An 11,074-nucleotide genomic window follows, 5' to 3' on the forward strand; every position below is an offset into this window, starting at 1 on the left:
ATGGTCCAGGCCTATAATGCAACCAGGAGTGATGCCACGGGGTACTCTCCCCATTTCCTCATGTTTGGATGGCACCCCCGGTTGTCAGTGGACGCGTTCTTGGGTACTGACCCTGGACAGCAGGGTACAGTAGATCCCTCCTCCTATGTCAGCAAACTTAAGACTAGGATGGAGGTGGCGTATAAGGCAGCTCGAAATGAAGCTAAGAAGAAATCCGAACAGAACAAAACCCGGTATGACCGGAAGGTTCGGGATTCAAAGCTTGAGGTTGGAGACCGTATCCTTGTAAGAAAGGTAGGGCTCAAGGGTAAAAACAAGTTGGCCGATAGGTGGGAACAGGAACCCTGTGTGGTGATTAACATCCCCAACAGTGATATTCCTGTGTATGAAGTTGCACATGATGGTGCAAGGGGACGAAAACGTACCCTGCATAGAAACATGTTGCTTCCTTTCAACTCCATTCCGGTGGAGGTTCCCCCTACAGCGTCTGACCGCAAGGACAGACGTGAGAAACGGACAGTTTGTGTCGCTCAGACAGACTCTGAAACCTCATCTTCATCTTCAGACTCCAGCATGGAGACTAAGCTATCACCCCTTATAACCCGAGGCGTTCCACGCGACGCAGGACGAAAAGAATAACCCCTGCACATGAGACACCGTTAACTCGATACGAACCAATTACCATTATCACTGAGAGTGAGCTGGGTCAAAGTTCTGACTTAGTTGAGTTACTGGAGTCTACAGGTGACTCCAGTGTGCATGAGCCTGAGTCAGGGCTTCATAATTCTATGCGAGAGCGGGAGTCTGTGCCAAGCCTTGATTTGAGCTCACCTAGCTCTCATCAGACGGATCCAAGTGGTCCTGAGGTTCAAGAACCTAGACGTACAGGACGTGTACGTAAACCACCTGATCTGTATGGGCAATGGGTTTTTCTCCTGCAAAGTCATTCAAAAGTCTGATGTAAACCTGTCAACAAGAAGTTGTATCAACACCGAAGACCAGTTTTTTAAAATCCATGTCATCGTTTTTAACATATGTCGAGGTGATTCCTTGAGGTATTTTAAAGTATTTTTAACGTGATCTGTGATGGTCTATAGCCTTGATGGTATGGATAGGCCAAACCTCAGGGACGACCTAAACAGGTGACTAGAAATTACAAGTATAGTTATTAATATAATGTTTTATACATATCATCCAGTATTGTTTTACCATCATATCATCAATGTGTTTGGATCAACGTGCTGGATTGGTATGGATTGGCCAAACCATTCAGTTCGTTGATCAGAAAACCCATTGCTTGCAGAAGCATGTATCATCATTATCTACATTGAATGGATCGGGTGTCGAGGATGTCTATTTGGACCAACCCTTATGCAGCGTTATGTGACAATGTGCAAATAGTTGTCAAGATCCTGCAGGTGTCCTATATATAGTTATAGTGAATTTGTATTCACTGGTGTGGATAGATCACCTGTAAAGGTGACCTACATTATACAAGATAATATATGCATATAAGCATATTCTTTACCATAATTGCGGAAGATCTTTGTTAATAAATCTACTCGTTTTTTGGTACATTCTATATCTGTATAGTCCATACATCATAATTCTGGTCGTGTTATTACTGTTTAATGAAACCTTGTGGGTAGCGAGGCAACAGGTTTTATGACAGTGATAATGTGTTATTGTTACTAGTGCAATAAGTTTTCATATAATCAATAACCTATGTAATAAATGTTAATATGATTTTATGTAGCGCCAGGAGGCTTTCATCAAACCGGGGGAGTGTGTAACCCATGTAACCCTGTACCCCATGTGTACTAGGTTCACTGCACTAACACATCATCTATCACGTGCATAACATTGTCATTCTTACATAAGTAAATACATGTCAGTATGTACGTGCGTGCGTATGATTGGTTGAATGGGGTGAGGAGTATAAACGGAATGCACGGGCAGACCGGAGTCCTGTCACGTCCCAACCCAACTCTCTCCAGCCATTCCTCTTCAGGACTCGTAGGAGTCAACATCCATCCGTATCAGCCCTGGTTAGTCTGTCTGTAATGTTCACAATGTCATTGTACGTTTGTAATTTACCGTCTTGTATACTCGCGTCTTTGTATTCATGTCGATGTATGTAAGTTCAGGTCAATGTGTTATCAAATGTATCTATTGTATTCGTTTGTTAATATTACAGGTTTTTCCTACGGGAATAAACAATATAAAACATCCAAGCCTGTCTTCTTATGATTTGAGGGGCAAGGGGCTACACTTAATAAACGTATTTTAGATGTTTGTACAAAATATGATATTTTAACAGATGCTCAATTCGGATTTCTTCCGGAAGTGAGTACGAAATATGCTATATTTGCATTACATACTATTATAACAAAAACATTGTCACCTAGGAAAAGATTGTATTGTTGTTTCGTAGATTTTCGCAAAGCGTTTGATTTTGTCGACAGGTTAAGCTTATTGCGCAAGTTGACTAGGCTTGGTATTCGAGGGAAAATGTTGTCTGTTATTAAGTCGCTTAATAAATCAGTCAAATCCTGTGTTTCAACTCATGAACTTTGAAAACAATGTCGGGGAAATTTTGTCACCATTACTGTTTTCACTTTTTATCAATGATTTTGAAATGTCCTTTATTGAAAACGGTGCAACATATTACGACTTCGGTGAGTTAAGTTTGTTTCTGGTTATGTACGCAGATGATTTGGTTATTTTTTCGGAACCTGTACAGGGCTTGCAGACTCTTCTTGATAGCCTTTTTGAATACTCTACAAAATGGAGTTTAACTGTAAATACGGAAAAAACAAAAATTGTAGTTTTTAGAAAAGGTGGAAGATTACATAATGATGAAAAATGGTATTACAAAGGAAGTAAAGTCGAATGTGTGGATCAATTTCCTTACCTAGGTGTTATTCTAAATTACAATAATAAATTCACTTCTATCCAAAAACAGTTAGCTATCCAAGGACGAAAAGCTATGTTTGCATTATTTTCAAAGTGTTCATCATTAAACTTAAATGCAAAAACTATGCTACACCTTTTCGATACATATGTAAGCAGTATCGTTTTTTATGCAAGTGAAATTTGGTGTATGCACAAAGATCCAGAGATTGAACATGTACATTTACATTTTTGTAAGAAATTACTAAAAGTGAAGAAATCGGCCAATAACAACATGGTATATCTTGAATTGGGACGATTACTTTTAATTTATATGAGAAAAAATTAGAATGATGAAATATTGTTTTCAGATCTTTAAATCTGAAAATTGTGTCATATCTACTTCCTATAGATTTTTTATTAAAAAGTTGTAGAAAAAATGATTTCAAGTCAAGTCAAGTTCTTTATTACTTTAAGTCGGTTGACTTATCAGTCATAACATATATACAAAACAATACAGAGACAACATACAATATGATACACACACACATACACACACACACTCACACACACACACACACACATACACAATTCAACTTTTATTCCTTAAGTTTGACAACTTATTGGATAACTATACTTTACAATAAATTACAAATTACGTATATGTATTGTGCAATCAACACTCATTATCACTCCCACATCATTATTGTGCATTCAACAATCATTAACGCTCTCACATCATCATCATCATCATCATCATCATCACCATCCTCTTCATCATCTACATCATCATCATTATCATCATCAGCATCATTAACATCTGACATTAACAACATGTAATCCGTAACGATACAAATGTCAATAATACATAAATAGACATTTATATAAATTATATTGATGTGCATGTTTACGTCACTCGTGCCTTATTTGCCTCAAAAATGTATCTAGCAAGTTTACGAATAACGCTGATATTATCAGCACTTAGTAACTGTACAAGTTTAAACATTGAAGGATTTCGCCAGTAATATGGTTTTATGTATTTTACTCTCAGAATATGAAAATTGTTACATATTAAAATAAAATGATATTCGTCTTCAATATCTGAATTGCAGTTCATTCAAATGGGCTAAAGCAGTAAGAGATACTTTGGTACATTGTTACAGTTGTTTGTCCATTAGTCCGGACACTTTGGTCGTGTAATCATTATAATCCCAAATAACTGTTTTTCTAATCCTTTTCAGTAATCAAATACACATTGCATTTGGTAGCACATCTGTAAATCATCAACTTATACAGTGTATCGTTTTGACTGTTACGTACTTTGTTATTTTAGTTTATTAAGTATACACATAATTTGTTTTCTTATTCTGTTCAGTCATCATTTATTCACATACACGAACCATATCAAACACACAGCACACTGGGTAAGCAGGAGATTCTATGATATAGCTTTAGCGTGTCGTACAAAGGAGCCGAACCAGTCTGACGTCAAACGGTGAAGTTCTTCTTTCCAGCCCTGTGCACCCATTATACCTATAGCTATACCTAATAAAGGGTGTGTTGTTAATATTCTTCCTATAAGCCACCAACTGTATTCACTGTAACAGTCATAAAGTTTTCAGTCAACGCCAGATCTTAATGAATTTGCTCTATTTATAGAACCCTTAGAAAATCTTAAATGAAACGTACACATTATATTTTCGTCACGACACATCTAAAAAATTGTATCTATCGGAATATAAATATGTATATGTGTACTTTTCACAGTATGTGCTTTTAGAACTGATACTTAAACTGGCTTGAAATAAGTAGAATGACCGCTACATTTTCTTTCTCCTCACCAGACCACCAGTCGCTGTTTGATAATGGCCCCTGTAACCAGTCGCTGTTTTGTAATGGCCACTGTCACCAGTCGCTGTATTGTAATGGCCCCTGTCACCAGTCGCTGTTTAGTAATGATCCCTGCCACCAGTTGCTGTTTTGTAATGACCCCTGTCACCAGTCCCTGTTTTGTAATGACCCCTGTCACCAGTCGATGTATTGTAATGACCCCTGTCAACAGTGGATGTATTGTAATGACCCCTGTCACCAGTCGCTGTTTTGTAATGACCCCAGTTGCTGTTTTGTAATGACCCCTGTCACCAGTCGCTGTATTGTAATGGCCCCTGTCACCAGTCGCTGTATTATATTGACCCCTGTTACCAGTCGTTGTATTATATTGACCCCTGTCACCAGTCCCTGTTTTGTAATGGCCCCTGTCACCAGTCCCTGTTTTGTAATGGCCACTGTCACCAGTCGCTGTATTGTAATGGCCCCTGTCACCAGTCGCACCAGTTGCTGTTTTGTAATGACCCCTGTCACCAGTCGATGTATTGTAATGACCCCTGTCACCCGATGTATTGTAATGACCCCTGTCACCAGTCGCTGTTTTGTAATGACCCCTGTCACTAGTCCCTGTATTGTAATGACCCCTGTTACCAGTCGCTGTATAATATTGACCCCTGTCACCAGTCCCTGTATTGTAATGGCCCCTGTCACCAGTTGCTGTATTATATTGACCCCTGTCACCAGTCCCTGTATTATAATGACCCCTGTCACCAGTCGCTGTATTTTATTAACCCCTGTCACCAGTCCCTGTATTGTAATGGGCCCTGTTACCAGTCGCTGTATTATATTAACCCCTGTCACCAGTCGCTGTATTATATTGACCCCTGTCACCAGTCCCTGTTTTGTCATGGTCCCTGTCACCAGTCCCTGTATTGTAATGGCTCCTGTCACCAGTCGCTGTATTATATTGACCCCTGTCACCAGTCGCTGTATCATATTGACCCCTGTCACCAGTCGCTGTATTGTAATGACCCCCGTCACCAGTCGCTGTATTGTAATGATCCCTGTCACCAGTCGATGTATTGTAATGACCACTGTCACCAGTCGCTGTTTTGTAATGACCCCTGTCAGTAGTCCCGGTATTGTAATGACCCCTGTCACCAGTCGCGGTTTTGTAATGACCCCTGTCACTAGTCCCTGTATTGTAATGACCCCTGTCACCAGTCGCTGTATTTTATTAACCCCTGTCACCAGTCCCTGTATTGTAATGACCCCTGTCACCAGTCGGTGTATTGTAATGACCCCTGTCACCAGGCGATGTATTGTAATGACCACTGTCACCAGTCGCTGTTTTGTAATGACCCCTGTCACTCGTCCCTGTATTGTAATGACCCCTGTTACCAGTCGCTGTATTATATTGACCCCTGTCCCCAGTCCCTGTTTTGTAATGGCCCCTGTCACCAGTTCCTGTATTGTAATGGCCCCTGTCACCAGTCGCAGTTTTGTAATGATCCCTGCCACCAGTTGCTGTACTTGTTCCCTGCAAGAATCCTTCCTGTTTTGTAATGACCCCTGTCACCAGTCCCTGTTTCCCTGTTTTGTAATGGCCACTGTCACCAGTCGCTGTATTGGAATGGCCCCTGTCACCAGTCGCAGTTTTGTAATGATCCCTGCCACCAGTTGCTGTACTTGTTCCCTGCAAGAATCCTTCCTGTTTTGTAATGACCCCTGTCACCAGTCGATGTCTTGTAATGACCCCTGTCACCAGTCGCTGTCTTGTAATGACCCCTGTCACCAGTCGCTGTTTTGTAATTACCCCTGTCAGTAGTCCCTGTATTGTAATGACCCCTGTCACCAGTCGATGTCTTGTAATGACCCCTGTCACCAGTCGCTGTCTTGTAATGACCCCTGTCACCAGTCGCTGTATTGTATTGACCCCTGTCACCAGTCCCTGTTTTGTAATGACCACTTTCACCAGTCGATGTATTGTAATGACCCCTGTCCCCAGTCGATGTATTGTAATGACCCCTGTCCCCAGTCGATGTATTGTAATGACCCCTGTCCCCAGTCGATGTATTGTAATGACCCCTGTCCCCAGTCGATGTATTGTAATGACCCCTGTCCCCAGTCGATGTATTGTAATGACCCCTGTCACCTATTGTAATGACCCCTGTCACCAGTCGCTGTCTTGTAATGACCCCTGTCACCAGTCGCTGTTTTGTAATTACCCCTGTCAGTAGTCCCTGTATTGTAATGACCCCTGTCACCAGTCGGTGTATTGTAATGACCCCTGTCACCAGGCGATGTATTGTAATGACCACTGTCACCAGTCGCTGTTTTGTAATGACCCCTGTCAGTAGTCCCTGTATTGTAACGACCCCTGTCACCAGTCGCTGTATTTTATTAACCCCTGTCCCCAGTCCCTGTATTGTAATGGCCCCTGTCACAAGTCGCTGTATTGTAATGACCCCTGTCACCAGGCGATGTATTGTAATGACCACTGTCACCAGTCGCTGTTTTGTAATGACCCCTGTCACCAGTCGCTGTTTTGTAATGACCCCTGTCAGTAGTCCCTGTATTGTAATGACCCCTGTCACCAGTCGCTGTATTTTATTAACCCCTGTCACCAGTCCCTGTATTGTAATGGCCCCTGTCACCAGTCGCTGTTTTGTAATGGCCCCTGTCACCAGTCGCTGTATTAAATTACCCCCTGTCACCAGTCGCTGTATTATATTGACCCCTGTCAACAGTCCCTGTTTTGTAATGGCCCCTGTCACCAGTTCCTGTATTGTAATGGCCCCTGTCACCAGTCGCTGTATTGAAATGACCCCTGTCACCAGTCACTGTATTGTAATGCCCCCTGTCACCAGTCGCTGTTTTTTAGTGACCCCTGTCACCAGTCGCTGTATTGTAATGGCCCCTGTCACCAGTCGCAGTATTATATTAACCCCTGTCACCAGTCGCTATATTATATTGACCCCTGTCACCAGTCGCTGTATTATAGTGACCCCTGTCACCAGTCCCTGTTTTGTAATGGCCCGTGTCACCAGTCCCTGTTTTGTAATGGCCCCTGTCACCAGTCCCTGTTTTGTACTGGCCCCTGTCACCAGTCGCTGTATTAAATTAACCCCTGTCACCAGTCGCTGTATTATATTGACCCCTGTCCCCAGTCCCTGTTTTGTAATGGCCCCTGTCACCAGTCCCTGTTTTGTACTGGCCCCTGTCACCAGTCGCTGTATTAAATTAACCCCTGTCACCAGTCGCTGTATTAAATTGACCCCTGTCACCAGTCGCTGTATTATATTGGCCCCTGTCACCAGTCCCTGTTTTGTAATGGCCGCTGTCACCAGTCGCTGTATTAAATTAACCCCTGTCACCAGTCCCTGTATTGTAATGGCCCCTGTCACCAGTCGCTGTTTTGTAATGGCCCCTGTCACCAGTCGCTGTTTTGTAATGGCCCCTGTCACCAGTCGCTGTATTATATTGTCCCCTGTCACCAGTCGCTGTATTATATTGACCCCTGTCAACAGTCCCTGTTTTGTAATGGCCCCTGTCACCAGTTCCTGTATTGTAATGGCCCCTGTCACCAGTCGCTGTTTTGTAATGGCCCCTGTCACCAGTCGCTGTATTATATTGTCCCCTGTCACCAGTCGCTGTATTATATTGACCCCTGTCACCAGTCCCTGTTTTGTAATGGCCCCTGTCACCAGTCGCTGTATTAAATTAACCCCTGTCACCAGTCGCTGTATTATATTGACCCCTGTCACCAGTCGCTGTATTATATTGCCCCCTGTCACCAGTCCCTGTTTTGTAATGGCCCGTCACCAGTCGCTGTATTGTAATGACCCCCGTCACCAGTCCCTGTTTTGTAATGGCCCCTGTCACCAGTCCCTGTTTTGTAATGACCCCTGTCACCAGTCGCTGTATTATATTGACCCCTGTCACTAGTCGCTGTTTTGTATTGACCCCTGTCATATTCATCAAGCGTCCTTGTGTAAATTTTACGCATTCTCGCGATTTCGATTTCTGCACATACAGATACACACAGAGTCATTTTATTCATTCTATCTCATATTCATTGTGCATGTGTTGCTATGTTGTTAGAAATGTACAATTATAGCTGATCTGATTTAATTATAGTTTTACTATTTCTCACCCTGCTTTTTATTCTGTTTTTGTCCAAAGGTTCCGAGCATTTGGACCGTTGTACGACACTATACACAGGGATAGACATTATACAACGTGTACAGTGTGCACAGAAGAATGAAAATATGATATTCTTATCAACAGTCATATTACCATATAATGTTTTCTATATGAAAAAGAGTAAAATCAAAAATACGAAATAGTTTGACTTTCATTTGGGGACCGTTTACAATTTCAGAGTATATGAAGTGCCTTTTTGAAACAGGGGGCTATAGCATTGACCTCTTATCTTTGGCCGCAATGTGTTATTTTGACACCAAGTTAAAACACAAATCGACTGGAGAGTAAAATGATGTATTACTGACAGAACATCTGTATTATTTTTTTACAAGATTTATCTCCCTTGTATTCTCACTTATTCGAATGCACTTATAATGTTGAAAGAAAAATGGATAAAAAGTAATAACGATATAAAAGCCAATAGTTGTTTGCCATACTGTTTACCTGAGTAACCGTACATTTACAATGTGTTTCGATCCACGCTGAAGAGGTGTACTGACGTCATTCGGTATTCCAGAGGTGTACACAGCCTGCGACCTGGTGATATTTTATAACCAAGGGGTATACATAACCAAGGGGTATGAATACCGTCAAAGACAGGTACATGTATCAGAGTTCGTCGGTACCGGTCATGGTCACTTTTTTATATTCGTGTATTTGAATACTTTTACGAGTAAAACTGTGTTGCCGACGGAATGTGGTTTATTACAGTCTAATTGTTACACATTAGTGTAACCCTGATAGTCTTGTAACCCCGACATTCGTGTAACCATGACGTTCGTGTAACCCTGACTTTTGTTAACCCTGAAGTTTGTGTAACCCCGACATTCGTGTAACCCTGACGTTCGTGAAACCCTGACATTTGTATAACCCTGACGTTCATATAATCCAAACGTCCGTTTAACCCTGACATTCGTGTTACCCCGACGTTCGCGTAACCCTGACATTTGTATAACCCTGACATTCGTGCAACCCTGAAATTAGTTAAACCCTGAGGTTCTTATAACCCTGACGTTCGTGTGACCATGACGTTCATATTACATTGACATTAGTTTAACCCTGACGTTCATAAAACACTGACGTTCGTAAAAGCCTGACATTCGTGTAAACCTGACGTGTGTGTAACTCTGAAGTTCATATAACACTGACGTTCGTGTGACGTTCTGCTCCATCAATTTGATATAAGTAACTATAAACATTTCTCTTAATAAATGTGTTTGTCAAGTAAAATAGGCCTATACATTTGATTGATGTATACTTTCAGAAAGGTTTTGAAAATATTTTTAATCGAAATCGAAATTCAACGAGATATTTTTGTCTAAAGTGTGTTAAATACAAAGATATACTTCTTTTAAGTGATTATTAACACGAAGAAAAAAAGTTTCTATTTAACCTCTTGACCTTATTTTAACCTCAAGCTCACGGTCAGAATGTTCTGCCCAACTTATCGCGATTGCGATTTGATAAAGTGTTGCAAATCATTCAAATGCTGATTTCAGGTGTTGGTGAGCGATACAGGTAGATTGGTGGCTTTGATTGATTGAAATAAAAATCTGGTATAAAGCATGAAGTCAGAATTTATTGTTTATCGTTTGTCGACCAAATAGCGACAGAAAATGAAAAAAACTTTTCCAAATATATCAAAGTTAAATAGACAGAAAAAGGACAACCCCCACTCCCTTCCCTCTCAAAAAAGTTCGAGCAGCTTTATTTTGCAAATCAGACATATTTTGCATTACGTGAAAATGTTTGCACGCGCAAAAACCCAGAATCCTTTGAATAGTAAGAATATATAGGTAGCCTTGCTTTTCATAGGCATATAGACACAGAGGTGGAAACGAAAGACTTTCATTACACTCAACTAGAGAAGGTGGATAAAATCATAAACAGGCTAAAGATTATAGCGATGTATATCCTCGTTGAATAACACTTTGAGGCATCAAATCTGTAGCAGTATTGAATAATAAAAAAACCCCATTTCTACAAGTGTTAGCCATCTAGGATAAAAAGTAGTCTTACAAATGGTAGCAACCTAGGATGGAAAAGCATCATTATAAACGGAAGTAACCAAGGATGAAAAAGCATTCTTACAAACGGTAGCAGCCTAGGATAAAAAAAAGCATTCTTAAAAACGGTAACAACCAAGGAT

Source organism: Mizuhopecten yessoensis, unplaced genomic scaffold, assembly GCF_002113885.1.
Source record: "Mizuhopecten yessoensis strain PY_sf001 unplaced genomic scaffold, ASM211388v2 scaffold6361, whole genome shotgun sequence".
In the NCBI taxonomy this organism is placed as follows: domain Eukaryota; kingdom Metazoa; phylum Mollusca; class Bivalvia; order Pectinida; family Pectinidae; genus Mizuhopecten; species Mizuhopecten yessoensis.